This window comes from Dendrobates tinctorius, unplaced genomic scaffold, assembly GCF_039654945.1.
Source record: "Dendrobates tinctorius isolate UK_male_01 unplaced genomic scaffold, ASM3965494v1 ptg000057l, whole genome shotgun sequence".
NCBI classification, from domain to species: domain Eukaryota; kingdom Metazoa; phylum Chordata; class Amphibia; order Anura; family Dendrobatidae; genus Dendrobates; species Dendrobates tinctorius.
Genome location: NW_027361725.1, coordinates 12,462,916 through 12,488,617, shown reverse-complemented (window position 1 = coordinate 12,488,617; position 25,702 = coordinate 12,462,916). Strand labels below are relative to the sequence as shown.

The following is a 25,702-nucleotide window of genomic DNA, read 5'->3' as shown; positions in this document are numbered from 1 at the left end:
TCACTTTATTTCAATGTAGCAGTGACCAAAAAAAGCATAATTCTGACACCTTAAATTTGTTTCTCTTTACGCCGTTTACCGATTGGGTCAATTCAATTTTTAAATTGATAGATCGGGCGATTCTGAAAGTGACAATACCAAATATGTGTATGTTTTGATTTTTTTTTATTGTTTTATTTTGAATGAGGCAAAAGGGGGATGATTTGAACTTTTATATATTTTTTATTTTTTTAAAAACTTTTTTTTAGTTTTTGCATTCTTCAATAGTCTCAATGGGAAACTAGAAGCTGTAGTACGCTGATCGCCTCAACTATACACAATTGATGATCAGATCAGATCACCTGTGTGTAGCATAAATGCTCACTTGCTATGTGTGCCGACCACCGGGTGATGCTCAAAGCAATCCAGCAATGACAACCAAAGAGGTCTACTTCAGACCTCTGGTTGTCATGCTGACCATCGGTGACCCATGATCCTGTGACGAGGTCACTAATGGGTGGGATTTGCAATGCGCTTCCGGTAAGCGCGAGTTAAATGCTGCTGTCAGCAATTGACAGCTGCATTTAACTAGATAACAGCCATGGGTGGATCACGATTTCACATGCGACTGTTGCGGGCACATGTCAGCTGTATATATCAGCTGACATGTGCCCGGAAAGGAGCAGGCTCCGCGTCGGAGCCCACACCAAACAGGGGCAGTCCGACATCGGCGTACTATTACGCCCGATGTTGGAAAGGGGTTAAGAGGCTGAGCTGAGGCCTAGCCCTGGTAATTAGCCCATAGCATTATCCCTCCATATAATTCAATGTGTGTCAATAAAAATAAATAGTAGATACAATGTTTTGATCGCCCGTTATTGCATTTTATTGCAAAATTGCTGCGACTAAAAAAAACATATTTCTGAAGTTGTGATTTTTTTCTCATTACGCCGATCATAAAAGACAATCAAAGGGGTCTCCTGCAGACCCTGAGTTGTCATGCCAACCCAACGGCACCCCGCGAGCATTTGACAGGGGTGCCGATGGGCAGAGCTAATGACCTGCTTCCGGCGCGATCATGTTAAATGCCGCTGTCAATCTTTGACATGTTAAAAGCTGCAGTTGGATCGCGATTACACCCGCTGCTGTTATGGGTACATGACAGCTGATCAAATCAGCTGTAAAAGCCACAATGACGTAAAAATCTGAAAACTGACTAAAGAATAAAAGACAATTTAAAAAAAAAGTGTAAATTGTATGATGAATTTGTCACAAATGAAAAAGTCATTAATTGAGAGGTTTTCACACTAAAAAACTGCAATGATGAATTGAGCTTTATGTGTCTGGAGTGAACACTGTAGCAAAATCCTTGTAATCATTGCACATCAGTATGCAGAGAGAATAGATGTTACTATGTCATTTACAGTTTCGTTTGCAGTTTTGGTGTTTTGTTGGAAACCTTTATTTTGAGATTTCACTTTTTGAGCAAGTTTTATGAATGATGTTCACACTTTAAAAAATGAAACCAAGTGAGCCGGTAGCCTGCAACAGAAATATTTGGATCTGACGATGTTTTGGAGAGGAGGCCCATCTTGAGTCCTCTAATTTCATTGACATTGATCCATAATCTTATGTTGTTAGTTTGTACAATACAAAATAATATTGTGGTCCCGTGTTAGCCAGAAAAATAGATGAAAACACTTATGTCCCCCCCAAAAAATTGAGAAAAGTATTCCAGGTGTGGTACCTTTATTGGCTAACCAGAGAAATTATATTTGCAAGGCTCAGAAGGCCCCTTCATCAGGCTAGATTACAAGTGAATTATTGAGAAGAGATGGCAACATTTAAATAGGAATTATAACAGGACATGAGGTGATGCTAGCTAGAGACAGGCCAAGGAAATCAAAATAAGGTTTCTGTTACACATGCAGATGAGGACCAAGTGTTCTATTAGAGATCTGAAGACCTTTTTGTGGAGGTGTGAACTGTGTCCATGTAATGAGTCATGAATCCAGGTGTCAAATTCAGTCCTATTGTTAGAGATTGAAACATATTTATAAATTTAAACTCCCAAATTTTTCTTTCTCTGTCACTATTAAATGACCTTTCAATATTAGGACAAAAAGGTCTTCAGATCTCTAATAGAACACTTGGTCCTCATCTGCATGTGTAACAGAAACCTTAATTTGATTTCCTTGGCCTGTCTCTAGCTAGCATCACCTCATGTCCTGTTATAATTCCTATTTAAATGTTGCCATCTCTTCTCAATAATTCACTTGAAATCAAGCCTGATGAAGGGGCCTTCTGAAAGCTTGCTTGCAAATATAATTTCTCTGATTAGCCAATAAAGGTATCACACCTTGAATACTTTTCTCAATTTTTTAGGGGGACATAAGTGTTTACATCTATGTTGTTAGTTTCTAACTTTACTCCATGCAAAACGTATAGGAGAAAACAGTTCTCATCACCATTACCAACTAGCCTAAATCCCCTACTTCACTACTACTTCTGTATGCCAATAAAAGCACTTTCAATGGGATCAATAGAATAGAATTGAGAGCTGGAACACTCATTGATTGCCAAACCTGGGACATCCCTTCTTTGCACCATTTATCACTTACTCGGTCGATAGGTGCTAAATGACTTTAGCCAATAACACCTTATAACCAAAAACCTCTGTAGAGAAACAAATGTTTTGTGGCTGATGATCACAATTATGGTAACAGCAGCAGAATAAGGTAAAGAAGAGTGTTCTGATCTTGTGGGTGAAGTGACCTTTCCATTAGGAATGAGTGGATCAGGTTAAATTTTAATTCTCCTGTTCGCGTCTTTTATTCTTGGAAATTCAATTCATGAAGATTTTATTCTCCATGTATTTAATGTCCCTTATTATGCTCTGGGGTCTCTACAAACGCCAGAGCATAACAAATAAAGTATGTAAAAATAAGAAAAATCTTTATATTCTCTTTACTGCTCACATCTCCAGACCTTCCGCCCCATCAACAGTTCGGTCCTTGTCGAATAATCTGATCCTCGACACTTATCGCTGAAATCTTCGAACCTCTCACACTGAGCCAAGACTTCCAGTTCTGTAGGACCACGAGCTTTATAAGGATTTGGTCTCTGACTGTGGGTAAAGAGCAAGATAACTCCCCTTTCCCTCAGTTCTCTAATAAGTGTAGGTATGTGATGAGTTAAATTGGGTAAGCTCATCTGTGTAAAGGTGGGGGAGGAGACAGAGTTACTGGGTGGTATGTTATTATAGGATTGATGCCCCCTTTTGTGTCTCCTCCCCTTTTTATACCCCTGCGCAGTTAAGTTATATGGAATAGTTCGGGGTATAAGGTTCTTCCCATCCCTGTGCCTTCCCTCTTCACCGTCTACCGCTGACAGCGTTTCCCTCCCTGTAAAAATTTGATAAATTATGATTTTCTTTTGATTCATTTTCTTCTATGTCAATTGTGTAATAATAAGGAAAGAAAAGATGGAGAAATGTGAAGTCACGGCTGGCGGTGAAAAAGTACAAGTTCTGAGTTTGTTCCAACGACGTACTTGTCCTCCGGGAGTCCGGAGGTACATACCGTGTTGGAGAGTTTAAAAAATTGATGGAAATATGAGAGAACGGTTAAAAGTTTGTTGATAAACAAAGATAATAATAAAAGCCGTGGCCGACCCCGTCCACAAAAAGGTCAAATTGTTGGTGTTTTAATTGTATTGATTAAGAGGGAAAGGTTATATTTAAGCTATGGGTATAACCGCAGTCTAATGATATCTGGGAGGGACCTGCGTATGTGTGTGAAAGATCATGACATCGCAACATGTGCTGTAACTAGTGATGAGCAAGTATCCTCGTTACCCGAGATTTCCCGAGCATGCTCGGGTGATTTCTGAGTATTTGGATGTGCTCAGAGATTTAGTTTCTCTTGCCATAGCTGCATGATTTGCGGCTGCTAGACTGCCTGTTTGTTAGGAAATCCCCACATGTATTCAGGCTGTCTAGCAGCCGCAAATCATGCAGCTAAGGTGACAGAAACTAAATCTCTGAGCACATCCAAATACTCGAGTAACAAGTATACTCGCTCATCACTAGCTGTAACCTTGCATGCGCAGGATCGCCGCAGATGTTATCAGAACTGAAATGCCTGGGAATTTTAGCATGAGCCGCAGGGATCAGAAGCTGCGATGAGGACAAGACAGGTGATGGGGAAGAAGAGGGGATGCAGATATGATAAGCAAGGTGACTTTAAAAGGTTTTCTTATCCTTTGATGGCCCTTTGGGCAGAATCAATGGAGAAGTGAATTTCTTTTAATGCCGCAATATTGCAAATGTAGATTTTTGTAAAATTGGAGTAGAACTAAATTCCACTCAAATTTATTCACTTATTTCTGCACTGTGCACTCATGATATGTTAGTAGAGAGCTGCAATTAATGCAGGAAATATTATAATATGAGGAGGAGGTCAGCTGGAAGCTGCATTTAGTAGAATGAACAAGGTGGTTCAGCAGTTAGCACTGCAGTCTTGTAGACCTGAGGTCCTGGGTTCAAATCTCATCAGGGACAACATCTGCAAGGAGTTTGTGTGTTCTCCCCATGTTTGCATGGGTTTCCGCCAGGTACACCAGATTACTCCCACACTCCAAAGACATGTTAATGGGGAATTTAGTTAGTGAGCCACAATGGATTCAGAGGCAATAATGTCTGTAAAATGCTGTGGAAATAATGGTGATATATAGTGATGGGCGGACCCATGAATGTTTAGGTCTGTTGAGTTCAGCTAAACATTCTAAAAAAGTTGGTTCGGGTGAATGAACGAATGAATGGGGGGCCTGAACATTTAGTGTTTCCCATGCTGTCATCTGTGTAAAAGCGCAAGAAACATTGGCTCTGATCTGCGGTAAGTTCATTAGCGCCAGTCACAACGCTGCCCAGATGATAACGTGTGAGCCAGCAGCTGTGACCGGCCATTAAAAGGTTTCTGCCAGGCACAGACGTCAGCTGATGAGTACTACTCTCATCATCGTACGCCCCGTCTGAGGATTCTTATCAGTTGGTGCCTGTGCAATAAATAAATAAAATTTAATAATGTCTTGGGGTCCCATCTATTCTTGATAACCAGATCAGGCAAAACCGACAGCTGCGGGCTGTAGCCTTCATCTGTAGCATTATCTTGGCTGGCTATCAAAAATAGAGGTATCACCATGCCGTGTTTTTAAATTATTTTTTTAAATAATTTAAATGGCGTTGGGTTCACTCATTTTTGACAACCAAACAAACTAAAGCAGACAGCTTGGGGCTGGTATTCACAGACTAAAAATAGCAGCTCACAGCCGCCCCTGGAAAGGCGCTGCTATTAGATGAGTCAATTCTGGAGCTTTAGCTGGCTCTTCTCTCTTGCCCTGGTGATGAGGCAAGTGGGGTAATATTTGTGGGGATTCTGTCAGCTTTGTAAAGTCAGCTGACATCAAGCTCACAGATTAGTTATGGAGAGACCTCTATAAGACACCCCCATTACTAACCCCTTAGTCAAATGTGATAAAACACAGACACAGAGAATAGTACTTTATTTTAAATAAAAAGACAGACTCCTTTATTTGAAAGAAACACTCCCAACCTCTTTCACCTATTTATTACTGTAAAATTAAAAATAATGAAATACCATATTCCTCACCTGCCTGATGATAATCCATTTATCCCATGAAGAGACCAACTCTGTTTCATTTGGATTGTATATCTGAGCGATGGCATGATGTGATCACTCAGCCATAAATCCAGGAAACATTGACCTGAGCGCAGCTTCAGTAACCTGTGGTGATGTCATTGATGTTACCGCTAGCCACATGCATCGGTTCTCAGTCTCATCTCAGATGTTCCAGCAGCTGGAAACACAAGTAATGTTAAAATTTCCCACAAAGTTTCCCATGAGATTTCCAGGCCTCACAGCTGCTGGGAGATCCGATGGCTGTGAACTATGTTAACCTTTAAGGTTACCTGACTTCATAGCCACCAGGTCTCATGGTAGCTCGAGTGCCTGACTGATGAATGCCGGAGTGCAGAGTGCTGTACTTACAGTCGTTCATAATGAGAACCAGCTGCTATAAACTCAGGTGCAGCTCCAGGGTATTTAAATAAATAATTTAAAAAATGTCATGGGGTCACCCCCATTTGTGACAACCAGCCGAGCTAAAGCACACAGCTAGGGGTTGGTATTCTCAGACTAGAAAGAGGCCATGGTTATTGACCCTCCCCAGCCTAAAAATATGAATACCGGCCAAGCTGTGTGCTTTAGCTTGGCTGGTTGACTAAAATGGGGGGACCAGTATGCCATTTTTTAAAATTATTTATTTAAATAATTAAAAACCATTTTAATTTTATTTATTTATTAAACAGGAAATGGCTGAATACTTTCATTATCATATGCCTGCTCTCACTGCTATCAGCGAGACCTGGCATATAATAAGGAGTAGAACTGTCATCAGTCGATGCCTGTGACCTGTAACCTTTTTACTACTGGCTACAGTGCTTGCACACACACTATCATGGGAACCGTAGCGCTCTGACCAGCGGTAACAAACTTACTGTTGATCAGAGAAGGTGTTTGTCATGCTGCCACACATATTACAGCATGGGAAAGAGCAGATGTTTCGTGTTGTTGAACTCGAACAGTAATACTGACTTCAGGCAGAAGTCCGTGTTTGAGGTCAGTACGCGAACACTAGGTATTCGGTACGGACCCTGAACTTTACAGTTCGGGTTTGCCAATCCCTAGAGCTGTATAAATGAGTAAAATAAATATGATTTTTTTTATCAAAGATCAACAGGATTTTTACTAAGGATAGGTATGTTGTATGTTGATTTTGTTAAAGATAGTGACCAGTATTCTCAGTTGCTTGTCGTAATGATGAGATGTCTGCATGTGATAAGAACAGAATTAAAATATTATAATTTCTTAACAATTCATAGTTAATAAACTCAACAGGGATATCTACAGCAGCAGGGGATGATTATATTGCTCCTGTAGCGGTGATCTAGAACATTGGGATAATCATTAGTGCACATTTTATTTATTACATTACGGGGCCTCATAATTTTTCATATTTTTGTTTTTTACTGAATATACTAGATCCTAACTACCAGGATTTAATACTGACTGCATACTCAGTGGTGTGATTATGAATCATGTTTCTTGCGTTTAAGGCAATGCAGATCCCATGGCACATTTTAAATCTCACATGATGGATTGGTTCTTAGTGCCTGTGAAATAAAAATGAGCAAGGAAAAGTAAATTCAATGCATTGTCATTCAGCAATAGTCAACAGACTAGGAGGAAGGGAACATTGCTTTGTCTTTATCTTTCCATTATTTTGTAAAATTTTTATATATAAGTTTGAAATACATTTGATGCTAGAAGAACACGGAAAATGAAAAATGCATACAAATAGTTATTCTTCCCTTCATTTTTATTTCTTTCGATTACATTTTGCAATAAAAATAGAGTGACAGATAAAAAAAAGCTACAGAAATTCCCTACTTATTATTTTCCTGTTCGGTCTTATATCTCACTGTAAGGACTCTCTTCCTACTTTCATGTTTGCAAAAGGAGATTAGAAATTCTAAGTCATGACCCTTTGCCAGATCTCACTCCTGCCTCACCCCAAAATAGAAGTGATTGGAATAAGTCATAATGAAAGATGAGCAAATTATTTGAATGAATGAACTCCAGGAACGCCTGTTCCACTCCCGTCTTATCCGCTATCTCTTTGGTAACTCTCTTTTTGACCCTCTAAAATCTGGTTTCCGCTCTTTACACTCTACTGAAACTGCCCTCACTAAAGTCTCTAATGATCTACTAACAGCTAAACCAATGGTCATTACTCCATGCTAATTTGTTGTGAGTTCATTTTCCCCTTCACCGTTTATGTCTGATGAACTCCCTCTGCTGGTGAAGAGAGGTAGTGAAATTGATTGGGTTGAGAAGAACCTGTCATCAGAACAGGTGGAGCCTGATTGGACACCCGGAATCACTGAGTGGATATAAGGCAGCCGACGTCCTACAGGGGTGCTGGTGATCCTTTCTGCTCTGAGCTCTTGCAACCAGTTAGTCCTGTCTACTAAAAGCTAAATTTTTGCTCTCTTATTTTTCCATGAGATTTTGTCTGTTTGCTTCGTGTTTTGTGTTCAGCCTGCCTTTGTTGGGACGGGCTGAGCTCCATTTTTGTCTCTGATCAGTTTATCTCTTTGCTCTGTTTTCAGAATATACCTGAGGGCTGATATAGTGATTTTGAAGTCTAGCGACTTCAGGGCCTTTTTCCCTATCAGACGGTTGGGACATTTTTGGTAGGTTTTTTTGTGGATTGCAGCCATCATCTTTTCTGTCCTTTCCTATTTAGTTAGTTGGGCCCCATCATTTGCTCAACCTGTCTTTCTGTCTGTGTTTTTGTTTTCATCTGCTTTTCACCGACAATACTTGTTGGGGGTTGTCTATTGCTTTGGGGTCTGCTCTGGGGCAGTTTAGATTTCCCCTTTCTTTCTTTAGGCTTATTTCTCTGGCTGTGAATGAGGGGTCTAGGGCACCGTAGGTACCCCCTATGGCTACTGTTAGTTGTGGTGATTAGGATCAGGGGTCTGCAATTCGATAGCTACCAACCTCTCCGGTGTTCTGGACTTAGCTTATATTTTTGTTTTTTCCTCCTTCGGTGACTATTCATAACAAAATCACCAGCCCCCTGTAGGGCGTCGGCTGCCTTATATCCACTCAGTGATTCCGGGTGTCCAATCAGGCTCCACCTGTTCAGATGACAGGTTCTTCTCAAGGAGTCGGCCAAACGCTTGAATCCTAGACAGGCTAGGTGGGCCTTGCTTTTCACACGTTTTGATTTTGTGGTCTCTTTTCTTCCAGGCACTAAGAATGTCAAGGCAGACGCCCTCTCTAGGAGTTTCTTTGCTGACTCTCCTGTTGTGACCAAGCCTGCTACCATCTTAGGTGTGGGGGTAGTTCTTTCTGCCATCTCGCCCGATTTGAGACGTGCTCTGGAAGAGTTTCAGGAGGACAAACCTGAGCATTGTCCCATTGGAAAATTGTATGTTCCTGACCAGTGGAGGAAGAGAGTGATGTCTGAAGTTCATTGCTCTGCATTGGCTGGTCATCCAGGTATTTTGGTATTAGAGATTTGGTGAGTCGGTCTTTTTGGTGGCCCGCCTTGTCTCTTGATGTCAGGAGTTTTGTGCAGTCCTGTGGGACTTGCTCCCGGTCTAAACCTTGTTCTTGCTCTAGTGGGCTGCTGATGCCTTTGCCGGTGCCCAGGAGGCCATGGACCCATATTTCAATGGATTTTATCTCTGATATGCCTGTCTCTCAGAGAATGACTGTTATTTGGGTGATTTGTGATAGATTCTCTAAGATGGTCCATCTTGTACCACTCCCTTAGTTGCCATCTTCCTCAGAGTTGGTGCCCTTGTTTTTGCAACAGGTGGTTCGCTTGCACGGGATTCCTGAGAACATTGTATCTGACAGAGGAGTTCAGTTTATTTCTAGATTTTGGAGGACTTTCTGTTCCAAGCTGGGAATTCAGTTGTCCTTCTTCTCTGCGTTTCACCCTCAGACCAATGGGCAGATGGAGAGAACAAACCAGACTTTGGAGTCGTATTTGAGATGTTTTATTTCTGCTGATCAGGATGATTGGGTTTCATTTTTGCCCTTGGCAGAATTTGCTTTAAATGATAGAGCTAGTTCTGCCACTTTGATGTGACCTTTTTTTTGTAACTTTGGGTTTCATCCTCGATTCTCTTCAGGGCAGGTGGAGTCTTCTGCCTGCCCAGGTGTTGACACTGTGGTGGAGAGAATGCACCAGATCTGGGACCAAGTGGTGGATAGGTTGTCTCTCTCCCAGGAAAAGGCCCAGCCGTTTTCCAACCGTCATAGGACCATAGGTCCCCAGTTTAAGGTGAGTGATATGGTTTGGTTGTCATCAAAGAATATCTCTATGAAGGTGGCTTCTCCAAAGTTTAAACCTAGATTTATTGGACCTTACAAGATTTTGGAGATTCTTAATCCTGTCTCTTTTCGATTGGCTCTTGCTGTTACATTTAAGATCCATAACGTGTTTCATAAGTCTCTGGTAAAGAGGTTTGTTGAGCCAGTAGTTCCTGTGGTGGCACCTCCTGACCCTGTATTGGTGGAAGGTAATGTGGAATATGAGGTTGAGAAGATACTGGATTCTCGCCTGGCTAGAGGGAGACTCCAGTATTTGGCTAAATGGAAGGGTTATGGCCAGGAGGATAATTCTTGGGTCCCTGCATCCGATATTCATGCCGAAAGATTGGTTCGTGCTTTTAAACGGGCCCATCCTGATCATCCTGGTGGCGTGGATGAGGGTTCGGTGACCCCTCCTCAAGGGGGGGGTACTGTTGTGAGTTCATTTTCCCCTTCACCGTTGATGTCTGATGAACTCCCTCTGCTGGTGAAGAGAGGTAGTGAAATTGATTGGGTTGAGAAGAACCTGTCATCTGAACAGGTGGAGCCTGATTGGACACCCAGAATCACTGAGTGGATATAAGGCAGCCGACGCCCTACAGGGGTGCTGGTGATCCTTTCTGCTCTGAGCTCTTGCAGTTAGTCCTGTCTACTGAAAGCTAAGTTTTTGCTCTTTTATTTTTCCATGAGATTTTGTCTGTTTGCTTCGTGTTTTGTGTTCAGCCTGCCTTTGTTGGGACGGGCTGAGCTCCATTTTTGTCTCTGATCAGTTTATCTCTTTGCTCCGTTTTCAGAATATACCTGAGGGCTGATATAGTGATTTTGAAGTCTAGCGACTTCAGGGCCTTTTTCCCTATCAGACGGTTGGGACATTTTTGGTAGGGTTTTTTGCGGATTGCAGCCAGCATCTTTTCTGTCCTTTCCTATTTAGTTAGTTGGGCCCCATCGTTTGCTCAACCTGTCTTTCTGTCTGTGTTCGTGTTTTCATCTGCTTTTCACAGACAATACTTGTTGGGGGCTGTCTATTGCTTTGGGGTCTGCTCTGGGGCAGTTTAGATTTCCCCTTTCTTTCTTTAGGCTTATTTAGTTCTCCGGCTGTGAACGAGGGGTCTAGGGCACCGTAGGAACCCCCCACAGCTACTGTTAGTTGTGGTGAATAGGATCAGGGGTCTGCAATCCGATAGCTACCAACCTCTCCGGTTTTCTGGACTTAGCTTGTATTTTTGTTTTTTCCTCCTTCGTTGACTCATTCATAACACTAATTCTCTTGGATCTCTCTGCAGCATTTGACACTGTGGATCATCAGCTCCTCCTCACTATGCTCCGTTCCATTGGCCTCAAGTACACCGCTCTCTCCTGGTTCTTCTCCTATCTGTCACATGCCCCGTCCTGTGTGACACGGCCAGCAGGCCGGTAACTAATACAACAGGACACGGCACGTGTAATTGTCCAGTACCCGAGTGCCGCCTTGGAGCAACAGAGTCCAGCACCTAATTGCAGCTGTCCAACAACGGAGTCCAGCACCTGAGTGCAGCTTCCAGCAAAAGAGTCCAGCAACTGAGTGCAGCTCTACACCATAGCTGCCACTCCACCAAGCTTTGCAAGAATTCTTCACTGACACCATAGCTGCCACTCCACCATGCTTTACACGAATTCCTCACTGACACCATAGCTGCCACTCGAGGACTCTGACTGAGCTGCCCTGGACTCTCCTCCATCATCCAGGATGGTTGGAAAAGACCAACAATAATATCTCTAGTGAGCACAACTGACACACCTTTATTGAGTAAACACACCTGTTAGTGATTCCCGTGCAATTACACTAACCACCACTGAGGGCAAAACTATCTCTAAAAACACCAGTGCAATGACCATACTGGCCACCGGGGCAAAACTATCTCTAAGCACACCAGTGCAATGACCATACTGACCACCGGGGGAAAAACTATCTCTAAGCACGAAGCTTAGAGAGAGGAAAAAAAAAGGTTACCAGTGCTCTTATCTGACATGATCCCGCATGGATCATGACACTATCTCTCTGACCGCTCCTTTACTGTATCTTATTGCCGGTTCATCCTCCTCTCACCTTCCCCTTACTGTTGGGGTTCCTCAAGGATCGGTTCTAGGCCCCCTCCTCTTCTCCTTGTACACTGCCCCTATTGGTCAAACAATCAGTAGATTTGGTTTCCAGTACCATCTCTATGCTGATGACACCCAATTATACGCTTCTTCTCCTGACATCACGCCAACCTTTCTAGAAAACACCGGCGATTGTCTAAATGCTGTGTCTAACATCATGTCCTCACTATATCTGAAACTGAACCTGTCAAAGACTGAGCTCCTTGTGTTTCCTCCCTCTACTAATGTACCTATACCCGACACTGCCATTTCCGTGTGTGGTTCCACTATTACTCCCTAGCAACATGCCCGCGGCCTTGGGGTCATACTTGACACCGAGCTGTCCTTTGCCCCCCACATTCGATCACTGGCTCGCTCTTGTCATCTGCACCTCAAAAACATTTCTAGATTTCGACCTTTTCTTACTTTTGACTCCGCAAAAACTCTTACTGTTTCTCTTATTCGTTCTCATCTCAATTATTGTAACTCTCTTCTAATCGGTCTCCCTCTTACCAAACTCTCCCCTCTTCAATCTGTCTTGAATGCTGCAGCCAGGATCATATTCCTCGCCAATCGTTACACCAATGTCTCTACCTTGTTCAGTCATTACACTGGCTACCCATCCACTCCAGAATCCAGTACAAACTTATTACCCTCACCCACAAAGCACTCCATGGCTCAGCACCACCCTACATCTCCTCCCTTGTTTCAGTATACCACCCTACCCGCGCCCTCCATTCTGCTAATGACCTGAGGTTAGCATCCTCAACAATCAGAACCTCCCACTCCTGTCTCCAAGACTTTACACGTGCTGCGCCAATTCTTTGGAATGCACTTCCCAGGTCAATACGATTAGTCCCCAATCCCCACAAGTTTAAGCGTGCCCTGAAAACGCATTTATTCAGACTGTCCTACCGCCTCAACACCTTAACCTAATATATCCCTGGGTGGCACAGTCAAAAGTTTTACCATAACCAGGTTCCCCCGCATCATGTTCCCACATGCTTTATGTATCCATTAGCCCTCTGTGTCTGTACTGTTACACACTTAAAATTATGGCTGTTCCAAATAATCAGGGCAATTGTTACCACCCACCTTTCGTGTCTCCCCTTTTTCCACATAGATTGTATGCTTGCGAGCAGGGCCCTCATTCCTCTTGGTATTTGTTATAATCTATGTGATTATTGTTATGCTGTAATTAGTGTTGAGCATTCCAATACTGCAAATATCGGGTATCGGCCAATATTCGCGGTATCGGAATTCCGATACTGAGTTCCGATACTTTTTGCATATCGAATACCGGAATCGGAAGTTCCCATAATGCTATGAGCCAGTTTGATTTTATTCAGCCAATGAGGAATCCTAAGAAGTGTGGGCACATCCTGTTAGGCATGTTAGGCATGTAACTACTGGCATGGCTGTGATTGGCTGCGAGCAGACCACCCAGCTGCTCCTCCCCCAGACACACGCTGAACAGTGATCTATGAAAAGTGAAACTAGTGAGGGAGGAGGAAACGGCAAGTTCTCATTTCAATGCCAGAGCACATCCCCCCTGGACGTTTATCTTAGAAGCAAGAGATGATATCTTGGAAACCGTGCAGACTAGCCACAGAAGGTAAATTACTTATTGTCAGCATTCTGCAGCCTAGATATGCACTGAGATTATGTGAAAAGCTCGGACAACCTGTTCTGTTATGTATTTCCGCCAAGTTGGATCACCCGCCAGGGCTGGTGGGGTACTTGGTACCGGGCCCATTGGTTTCAATGGGAGATGTCACGGTAGCTGTGACCCGGTCCGTGGCACTGGGCATCCATTGTAAAAGGGAAATGTTGAACGTGTGGATGATGATTAAAGTTTATGAGTGAATGATTCGTGACGCCACCTGTGGTGTTCGGCAATGAAGATATTAAGCCGACGCTGCAGACAGATCCTCTGGGACAGATGGTGTGGTGCAGCAATGATGTTGTGGCCCTCCACAGGTAGGGCAGTAGTCCCAGGGCAGTGTAGATGGAGAGGTAGTGAAGAGATGTAGATGGTGCAGTGCCAGGCACAGAGATGTAGCAGTGCTGAGTGTGTTGGCGCAGGAATAACTGGAGGACAACAGGGCATGTAGTTCCAAAACTTTACTCACAGTCTGATGTGCATATAGGTGCCCGCATCTGTGCCGTGTCCTCCGGGTCAGGGGCTCAGTCAACCTCCAAGCTAGATGAAGCACTCCGTTCCAACACTCCGCCAACATGTGCCTTTTCTGAACGTCTCCCTCTATTGCTACACAACCCCTTTTAACATAATCAATATCTTTGTAACTCCGAACGTCTTAAAAAAAAATTCCTGCTGTTCCATTTGATTGGGCTAAACCTCTATGCCTTTAATGTCTCCTCCACCTCCCCCAATAGATTCTACATTATTCTTAGTTGTTTTCCTTCATGTAGAATTAACCTACAAGGAAAGTAAGGGTTTATTTTCATTCCGATATTTGTGTCCCATTGACTTGCATTTTTTTCCGGCATCGGAATCGGCGATATCCGATATTTTTAGGGTATCGGTCCGATCCAATCCGATCCGATATTTCCCGATATCGGAAGGTATCGCTCAACACTAGCTGTAATGTCTATTGTCTGTACAAATCCCCTCTGAAATGTAAAGTGCTGCGGAATATGTCGGCGCTATAGAAATAAAATGTATTATTATTATTATTATTATTATTATTAATGAATCTAAAATTTAAATAAAATCATTGGACCTAGAGAATTCTAACAGTCTGTGACTTGATTCCCACAAATCATGCTAAAAATGTTTGATGCCTTTTTACACAAAGCAGATGATTCAGCCAGAGAAGGCTGACATGGAGAAAGAACTGCAATTTCTATATATTCATCACAGTCCTGCTGGGGACCCTCAAGTTTAATGTTACATGCAGCCATATGTGGAGAAGTAGCAGCAAGTGGATGTGGAAGGGAGCACTGAGTTATCTCATGTCCATCCCCCTCAGCCCCAGGACAACCAGAGTCCAAATGAGAGAACCCCCCAAAAGGTGGATTAAACCCATAATTGGCAAGTAAGGGGACATGCCAGTGGCCTGGCTAACATGATTATTAAAAGCGAACTCAGCTAAAGGCAAAACATTGCACCAATTCTCTTGTTGAGTGGAGGCTAGACATCATAAAATTTCTTCCAGAGACTGATTTGTACATTCAGTCTGGCCATTTGACTTCGGATGAAATGCAGAGGAAAAGGACAAAGAAACACCCAACTTTATACAAAACACCCCCAAAAACTTAGCATCAAATTTGACACCTCTGTCAGACACCACATTCAACGGCATGCCATGCAAACGCACCACATATTGCACAAACAACCTGGACAATGTCTCTGCGGAAGGTAGAGCAGATAAAGGTACAAAATGGGCTTGCTTAGAGAACATGTCCACTACCACCCACATAATGGTATTGCCCCTGGAAGGAGGGAGATTGTTGATAAAATCCATGGACAGATGAGTCCATGATCTATCAGGAATTGGCAAAAGCACCAATTCCCCAGCCGGCCAGCTATGAGGACTCATAGTGCGAGCACAAGTTCCACACGCAGACACAAACTTTCTGACATCAGCAATCAGTAAGGGCCACCAAAAGACCCTAGCCTTTGCCCCACAAGTGGCCGAGATCCTAGGATGCCCACTCAAAACAGAATCATGGAACTCCTGAAGGAGCCTTAAACAAAATTGTTCAGGGACAAACAATTTGTCAATGGTGTAGACCTGGGAGTTAGAGATTGGGCCTCCATGATCTTCTGCTGAATTCAGATGAGATATCAGCCACAACCACCCCAGGTTGAAGAATGGAGGATTGGGAGGGGACACAGAGTCGAAATTTTGGGACAATGCATTGGCCTTTATGTTTTTTGAACCAAGACAAAATGTAATGGAAAACTGAAACCGAGAAAAAAAGTGACCACCGGGCCTGCCTAGGAGTCAATCTTTTGGCAGACTCACTGTAGGCTAAATTTTTATGATCAGTAATCACAGTGATGGGATGAGCCGCACCCTCCAAAAAATGCCTCCATTCCTCAAAAGCCAACTTAAACGCAAGAAGCTCTCTTTTACCCACATCATAATTTCCCTTGGCTGGAGACAACGTCTTGGAAAAGAAGGCGCATAGTTTAACATTGGTCAGAGAGGGTGGACCCTGTGACGACTGCCCCCACCCCCACTTCAGAAGCGTCGACCTCCACGTTAAAAGGTCTGGATGGATCCGGTTGCACCAGCACAAAGGTGGACATAAAACCCTTTTTTATGGTCAAAAAAGATTCCACAGCAGACGCTGACCAATTTTTTACATCTGCACCCTGAAGTGCAGTAAGGGGTTTAACCACCTGTGAAAATCCCTTGATGAATTTCCGGTAATAATTTGCGAACCCCAGAAAGTGCTGTAACCCCTTCAAGTCTCGAGGCTGAACCCAATCAACGATAGCCTGGACCTTCTCAGGGTCCATGCAAAAACCCTCCTTAAATACGTGAAAATAACTGAATGGAGGGCACCACTGAACTAGTAAAAAAAGGATAAGGGGTTCACCAAAGATATATTCAAAAACAGTTGACAAGAAGAAGAAAAGCAATATATCTAGATATGGGATGTATTACATGCAATATTGAAAATCTTTAGAGGTTGCCTGCCTGATATTTTTCCAGATATTATTGTTGTTGTGTGGGGATTTTTTGACGTGCGAGAGTCATTGTATCATCATTCTATGACTTGACATGACTGCACTTTGCACTTTTTTAATTGTTTTTAATGTTTCTTGTGCTTTTTCATGTATGTGTTGAAATCTATAAATAAAATTTGATATTTTTTCTATATATTGTGGAGTTCCCATATCTAGAGATATTGCTTTTCTTCTTCTTAACCCTCCTTAGATACAAGAAACCCCAAAAATGACAATTCCTGCACAAAAAATGAACATTTTTCCAACTTAGCAAAAAGTTGATTCTCTAAGTCTCTGGAGAACGGTACGCAAATGTCCCACATGAGCTTGTTTGTCTGAGGAATAAATCAAAATGTCATCTAGGTATATAACTGCAAAGCGAACGATGAGGTCTGAAAACACAAAATTTATATTATTTTGAAAGACGGCTGGAGCATTTGCCAGCCCAAAAGGCATAACCAGATTTTCAAAAAGACCCTTGGACGTGAGAAATACAGTTTTCCACTCTTCTCCCTCTCATATCCTATTCAGGTTATAGGCACCCCATAAATCTAATTTAGAAAACCATTTAACCCCAGACAACTGATCATGCAAAATGGGAATAAGAGCGAGCAGGGACGTGTTTCTCACCGTGATCTTATTGAGTTCCCGAAAGTCGAGTCAAGGGCGCAAACCACCATCTTTCTTTTTAACAAAGGAAAACCTGGCTGCCACAGGAGAAACAGAAGGACAAATATGCCCCTTACAGATGTTCCCCAACAATATACTCCTTCATGGCCTGAAAGGTTAAACAACCGGGCCTTGGGTAATTTAACACCTAGAATCAAATCAATGGCGCAATGAAAAGGACGATATGGTGGTAAAACCTCAGCCTCGTTTTTGGAGAACACATCTTCGAAATCCTTCAGGTACTCCGGAATACCCTCCGGACCGACAGACGAAACAGACACAGAATTGCAACATTGGTTAACACATTTTGACCCCCACTGGACAATTTCTCTGGTCTCCCAGTTAATTACAGGATTATAATGTTGTAACCAGGGAAAACCCAGAACCAACCCTGCAGGTAATTTGTCCAAAACAAAGCAAGTAATATGCTCCATATGAGATGAGCTCACCTTAAGCAAGAACATTTTCAAGACATGAGTGAGCCCCCACTTGGTGAGGGGAGTGGAGTCAATGGCCACAACTTTTAGTGGCGTCTCGAGCCTAACTGTCCCTATCTTACATATCTTACAGAGTGTAACCAAGTTAGAGTCAATCAAATTAATGGTAGAACCACAATCCACAAACGCTTTAGTAGGGAATAGATTATCATCTACCCCAAGCTCCACCTGGAGTAGAATTTTAGACTTTGAGGAAAAATGTACTTGAGGGTCTGGGTAACCTCCTCGACCATTACCCAGACCTAGACATTTCTCGACACCTTGGAGGATGGAGGGCAAGAGGGGCAGTCCTTTCTCCAGTGTCCTGGTGCCCCACAGTAGAAGCAAAGTTTATTTTCCTTGCGGCTTCTCCTCTCCTTTTCCTTAAAGGACACAGCTCCCACCTCCATGGGTTCCACAGACGATGAGGAATCAACCTTGATGGGATACAAGGGGGTCTCCTGCTGCGTCACTCCTCTAGCACAGAGTCTACGGTCCATGCAGACGGCCTGTGTCATGGCTTCCTCAAGAGTGTCCGATGGAGGATGTAATGCCAAAGCGTTCTTAAGGTGTTCAGGCAGGCCACGACGGAACAGTCTCCTGAAGGTTGAATCATTCCAAGACACCTCTGCTGCCCACCTCCTAAACTCTGAACAGTACCACTTGGCCGAGTGTTTCCCCTGGGACAGACTCATAACCATATCCTCACCCAGTCACACACGATCAGGTTCATCATAGATTTGCCCAAGGGCCTGAAAGAACCGATCCACAGACATTCTTTCCGGAGCCATGGGTGGAAGAGAAAAAGTCCAAGCCTGCGGAGCCTCCCTTAATAACAAGATGACAACCCCCACCCTTTGACCCTCATCCCCAGAAGAATGGGGTCCCAAAGAAAACAATAGCTTACAACCCTATTTAAAGGCCTGAAATTTTTTCTTATCCCCAGAGAAGGTATCGGGTAACTTACCTGAAGGCTCAGGAGAAAATAACAAAACATCAGTAGCTCCCCCATCCTGAACCCCAGAGAGATGAGCACCTCGAACAGCATCAGCAACATCCCTCTGCACCTGCTGATGGGACTGAGCCAAAGTCCTCTGCTCCTTAGACAATTTCTGCATCATCTGGGTTAAATTGGTGACCTGCTCTGAGAGAGCACACAGAGGATAACACGAGAGAAAACCACAACCCTCACACAAGGGAAAAAAATTTTTTTTAGGTCACTGATAATGTGATGGATACACAGATTGTGTCCAGGGAAAAAACACTAGAGGGAGTGAATGGGGATACAGCAGTAACTAAAAGAAGTGTATGGCTGCTGCTGAGAGCAAGCCGCACTAAACAGGACCTGAGACATGTGATCACAGGGGGAGTGGCTGGAGAACGAGCTAAACTCTGTGCAAGGGGGATAGAGAGTGGTCAGACAAGCCTGGTTCATTAGCCAGAGGAAAACACAGTATCCAAGGGCACAGACTAAAGAGTGGTCAAATACAAGCCGAAGTCAGAAAAGCCAGACAGGAACGCAGTAACCAAGGGCACAGACAAGGAGGGCAGTAAGAGAGCAAGCCAGAGGTCAGAACCAGAGACATAGCAGAGGTACAGAATCAGCGCGTACACACAAAATGAGGGACAAGCCGGATCATACACAGGACAAGCACATGGGAACAAACGGTATACACAGGTATAGCAAGGTCAGCTGTTCAGCCGAGGACAGAACGATCACTGACAAAACCCCCACAGGATAATGGGTTAGTATAGCCCTCCCCAAACCAAAAGGAGGCCAGCAAAGTTAACTCCGTAAAGCTCAGGATGGGGAAAGGAATTCCCATCCAGAGCCATGACAATATATATGCATAACAATATTGATCCCAATATATAAAGCATATTCATTATAGCAATTAGAAAAAATTCAATGATTGCAAATAGCGCCAGAGAAAATTAGGATAACATGGTCCAATTTGATGGTTGTCAGATGGTTGTCAGATATCATTGGTGAGACCAAGAGAAACATGTTCAAAATTGCTGCACAGGAGATACAATCACAAACAGTTAAAATCAATATAAAAAATAACAATAAAGAAGAAAGAAATAGAAACTAAAATGGTACAGCAGCATCATGATCGCATGCCACAAGATGACTCATTATAAAAAACATGCGGAAGATTATAGGAATGGGGCATAACTTAGATTTTCATTGAGGTCAGATGGATGGAGGGCCCCCAATGTCCCAATCCATGTGGACTCCATTTGTGCAAGTCTCCTTGAGTCCCCACCACCACGAATGATAGTCTTAATCATGTCAATCCCTCTTACCCTTAAAAGACTGCCATCACAGCCATGATGGAATTTAAAATGACGAGGAATTGTTTTGAGCGTGAATGAGTCCACCTGTGCCGCCGCTGCCGCAATGCCCAAAACATGTTCTCTTGTGCGCACCTTTAATTAGCGCTTTGTGAGACCTACATAAATTTTCGCACAAGGGCAGGTGGCATAATAGATAACATTAACACTTGTGCATGTGATGCGCTTTAATATTTTATATTCACGGGAATCATCAGAATTGGAAAACACATCTCATCGCTCAATGTTAGGGCATGCGACACAGCGGCCACAGGGGACACATCCATGCCTTGAAGCCATATTGTTTAAAAATGTTTTTGAGGTCTCACCCACATAATGGCTGTGGACCAAAATGTCCCTCAAATTCCGTGATCTCTGCGCAGGTAGAAATCTTGAAAGGACCAGTTCTGCCTTTAGGATTGGCCATGATTTCTCCAACACTTTTCTTAATGAGTGGAACTGCTAATGGTAATTGGTAATGAAACGGACCATCTCATTATTTACTTTATTTTGAGATTTGTAAAGGATTTCATGCCTTGACGAGTGTTTTGCCCTATTAAAGGCTTTCCCACTGTAGCCATGTTCTTTTAGACTTTTAGACGTGATTTTAAATCATCGGCTTGAGCATAAAAATCCTGCTCACTACAGCATAATCTCCAAAGCCGTTAAAATTGTCCAGTAGGGACAGCTTGGATGATGTGACAGGGGTGGGAGGAAGAAGCATGTAATAATGCATTTGTGGCTGTTACCTTACGGTAAATGCTTGTTTGAATCTCATCCTTCTCATCTCTTTTCAGAATGACATCTAAAATATCAATTTCACCAATACTGCATTTGTATGTAAGATGAATGCTATAATCATTGTTGCTTAAAGCAGAAAATTTTTTTTTTTCTAGTGATTCTGTTGATCCTGCCAGATCAGCAAAATATCATCAATGTACCGTGTCCATGAGAGGACGCATCACATTGATGTCAGTTGATCAAACAGGAAGAGGTCCCTCTCCCACAGCCCCAGGAAGAGGTTGGCATACGTAGGTGCAAAGGATGCCCCCATAGCCATGCCCTGGAGCTATAGGAAGAAAGATCCCTTAAAAACAAAAAAAATTGTGAGTCAAAGCAAACTGTAATAACTCAATCAAAAAGTTTTTTTATACCCATAGGGAGGATAGACACACTCAAGAAGAACGCAATGGCCTTAAGTCCATCTTTATGGCATATTCTGCTGTACAGGGACTCAACATTCGCTGTCACCAGCACAGTATCTTTACCTAATTGGAGTTTGTCAACTTTTGAAAGGACTTCCCCTGTATCTTTGAGGAAGGAGGGTAACTCTTACACCAAAGATTTAAGTTTGGAATCAATCCACTGATTCACATTTTCTAGGAAATAACCCCTGCCGGATATGATTGGGTAACCAGGGGGAGAGAGCGCATTCTTGTGGATCTTTGGCAGTGAATTAAAGGTAGAGATAGACCGGCTGAACAGCAGTTTTCAGTCGAACCTGAACTGTGTCCTTTATCTAGCCAATATCCTGTGTCCAAATGCCATGGATTTCTGGGTCAGCAGAATGGACCAGTGTCAAGAAGTTGCCCAGTTTGCCATGGCTTTGCAATCATGCCCAGATGAGTGTACTGTCAGAGATGTTATTTAGTGTGGTAGGTGGCTTTGTTATGCCCAGGTGAACAAGATTGCCCTCCAAAAGATAGGAAAAAAAATTATATTTAGCAAAATACAATATGCATCACTGCTGAATTTTCATTCATGCATGGCTGATGTCAATAATTAGAACAGCTGTGCCATCTGCCTACTTGTCCATCGTATTCTACATTGTTCTGCTGCTGCCAGTTTACTGCCTGTGCATCATATTCTATCTTTACTGTGCTAATGATGCCGGAGACCGCTAGTGCTGGTCCAACACAGCCAGACATCTCTTTGCCTATCCCTTCATATTCTATACTGTGCAGTCGCTGTCGATAGACAGCCACACACATATCCTGCTTCTCCATAGTGCTCTATACCTATACTATACTGCTGCAGGAAGTGCTACACTGTACAGGGTCGGAGAAAAAAATCACAGTTGCATACTGGATGCAAGGTTGGTGACACTAGTAGTGACCCACCCTGTAGAGAACAACACCAACTCCAAATAGCATGAAATCAACAGGAGAATAAGGAGTAACAGGTGAATATAGTAAAACAAGTATAAATTTTTAATGAAAACCATTAATAAGAAGGGGTAAAAAGGGTAAAGTGATGATATGCAAGAACAAACAGATATAACAAGGTCACCCATCATGGGTAGAAAAGTAATCAAACATTGTCTGTGCCATACAACAAAGCATAGAAAGTGCATATATAGCAGGTAGTATACACTGGTAAGATCGGTCCCTAAGTATGGAAAAACATAGAAATGCAGAGTATGCAACTTGTATAAACAGGTAGCACCAGGGGGCGGAGCTTACCAGAGGTAGAATGGCGACCCTGAGCCAGATGGAAAGACCCCAACGTACGTTTTGAGTGTTCCAGACACCGCTCTCTGTACAGGGTAGAAAAAAAATCCTGAAACGGCTCCTTAAAAAGCAATGCTTTTTAAAAGGGATAATTTTTGATCTAATTGTTGAAAAACATTTAGCTTCTTCACTGAACAACCTGGGTTGTATTCCCCAAACAGGAATAATTTTTGGGCCTCTGGCAAGTGAACATGAAAGGTCATGGCTTCTTTCATGAAATGCTTTATAATTTTAGATTAATCTGGTTTTGACTTTTAATGGTCTTTTTTTAATTTGAGCAATTTTGCATATCTGCATGAAAAATGCCAAAGGAGCACAACAGACGTTTAACTCCCAAGAATTTCCAATTATTCTGTTGCCTTCTGTCATTCTAAGCTGAATATCTGATGATATCTCGCATCAATCGTAGATGGAAAAATATTCAATATTCCAGTTCCTGACCGGCTCCTCAACATCTAGAACTAGAATTACGTCAAGCACTTGTCAAGGCTTTTTTCCTTGTTGTGAAGGTAAAGGAAATATGTTTTAGGTGACCAAGAACCAACCATAAACTTGAGTTCCAAGAATATTTCTATTGTTCTCTACCAAAGGCACACTAAAAAGCATGTAAATGAAAGCCTTGGAAACACTCAACCCAGCAGAAAAGCTCAATGGAGAGCTCTCGAAAAGGTGTAACATGTCAATCTGTGTTGGACAACATCTCTATTCTTATCCTTAAAATTGCATCTTGCGGATCTTCCAGTTCCTATCACACACTAAAAACAGTCATTTTAAAGACTTTCTTTTTCATTCTATCTTGTCTTCTCTCGGCAAAATGAAAAAAAATGGTCTGTAATTTTTCCATGTATTGTAGCTTGTTTTAAAAAAAATCAAGCTGCATGAGTTTCTCGGAAAAACAAGTATTTCAGAAAATTGGGTTCCCAAAAATTTAAAGGCGATCCGTTTACCATGAGATACTTGTATTTTTTATATACCGTGTATATATTTTTATAATTACATATTTTATTAGCCCTGCGTACTATTTCTAACATCCTAAATGTTCCTCTCATGATTGACTTCAGCATTTAGCAAATCAAATTGTTGTGATCAGAGAAAACTCTGATTGCAGCAGTAACTCTCCGGTGCACCGGCAACTGCGCCGCATGGAGTGAGCTTAGCTATATATGGAGCTCATCATTCGGCTTTAGGAATGGCATGCTTTTACCGTACATCACCAAATAGTTAAAAGACTTGTCAGACTAAAACACTGAAAATGTCCATAAAAAATGGGTTGTACTGAAAAGCTCCTTGACTTTAAACTTAGCACTGTCAGGATGCCACCTGTTAGCCAATGCAGCCGAAATGTATCTATTTTAAGGTATTTTTTATTTAAATGACATTTTAAATATTGTTTATTTTTATCTTATTCATTTATTTTTCTTTTATTTAATATTATTTATTGTAAAGGTATTTTTACTTTTTTACTTGTTATTTGAAATTTCATTATCTAATTTTTACTTTTTTTATTTTAATTTTATTTATTTTAGAGCTATTTTTATTTAAATGTATTTTTATTTATTTAACTTGCATTTTATTTTTCATTTAATTTTACTTATTTTAAAGGTATTTAAATTTCAAAGGTTTATTAATTTATTTAACTCTTATTTTATTGTTTGTTTTTATTTCAGAAATTTCAAATGTATTATATTTACAGTACATATATATATGCAGTATATATATATATATATATATATATATATATATATATATACAGTTAGGTCTGTATATATTTGGACAGAGACAACATTTTTCTAATTTTGGTTCTAGACAATACCACAATGAATTTTAAAGAAAACAATTCAGATGCAGTTGAAGTTCAGACTTTCAGCTTTCATTTGAGGGTATCCATATTAAAACTGTATGAAGGGTATAGGAGTTTCAGCTCCTTAACATGTGCCACCCTATTTTTAAAGGGACCAAAAGTAATTGGACAGATTAAATAATTGTAAATAAAATGTTCATTTCTAGTACTTGGTTGAAAACCCTTTGTTGGCAATGACTGCCTGATGTCTTGAACTCATGGACATCACCAGACGCTGTGCTTCCTCCTTTTTGATGCTCTGCCAGGCCTTCACTGCGGTGGTTTTCAGTTGCTGTTTGTTTGTGGGCCTTTCTGTCTGAAATTTAGTCTTTAACAAGTGAAATGCATGCTCAATTGGGTTGAGATCAGGTGACTGACTTGGCCATTCAAGAATATTCCACTTCTTTGCTTTAATAAACTCCTGGGTTGCTTTGGCTTTATGTTTTGGGTCATTGTCCACCTGTAGTATGAAACGACGACCAATCAGTTTGGCTGCATTTGGCTGGATCTGAGCACACAGTATGGCTCTGAATACCTCAGAATTCATTCGGCTGCTTCTGTCTTGTGTCACATCATCAATAAACACTAGTCACCCAGTGCCACTGGCAGCCATGCATGCCTAAGCCATCACACTGCCTCTGTCGTGTTTTGTGATGCCGTTCTGTCTGTGTCTGCTTGTCGGTGTGACAATGCATGTTTTTTGCTTTAACCCTTTGCTCCTTTCCCCCTAATTGAGCTGAGATGCTGCTTGCTTTTACCTGTATGGCGCCTGCTCAGTTCCCTGCTCTGCTTCGTAGCTGCACATTTGTTGTTAGGTCTTTGCTCTGCTGCTTGACCATTCACATGTACGGTCTCTGGTCGCCGCTATGGAAGCTGTCCGTGGGTTGTGAGGTCATTTGCAGCTGGTGACTTTCCACGTGTGTCTAGGCTTGCAGACGATGCCAGGTGCTCTAGGCTGCACTGACTGTGCTGCAATGGTTTCTGTGTGCTTAGGGCATGCGCGGCCACACCTCCCCTGCTTTTATCAGGGTTAGTGTGTGTACTTGAAATGCTGTCCCTAGCCAATTCCTGAGGGGCAGCTCCTTTATAAACTTACCCTG

The 25,702-nt window shown here is 42.2% G+C and overlaps 1 protein-coding gene across 2 annotated transcripts in view; it reads right to left on the bottom strand.

Moving 5' to 3' along the window:
* Window positions 1–25,702, bottom strand: part of MDGA2 (MAM domain containing glycosylphosphatidylinositol anchor 2) — a 1,066,479-nt gene that overhangs the window by 272,180 nt on the left and 768,597 nt on the right. The gene's annotated exons all lie outside the window — the stretch shown is intronic.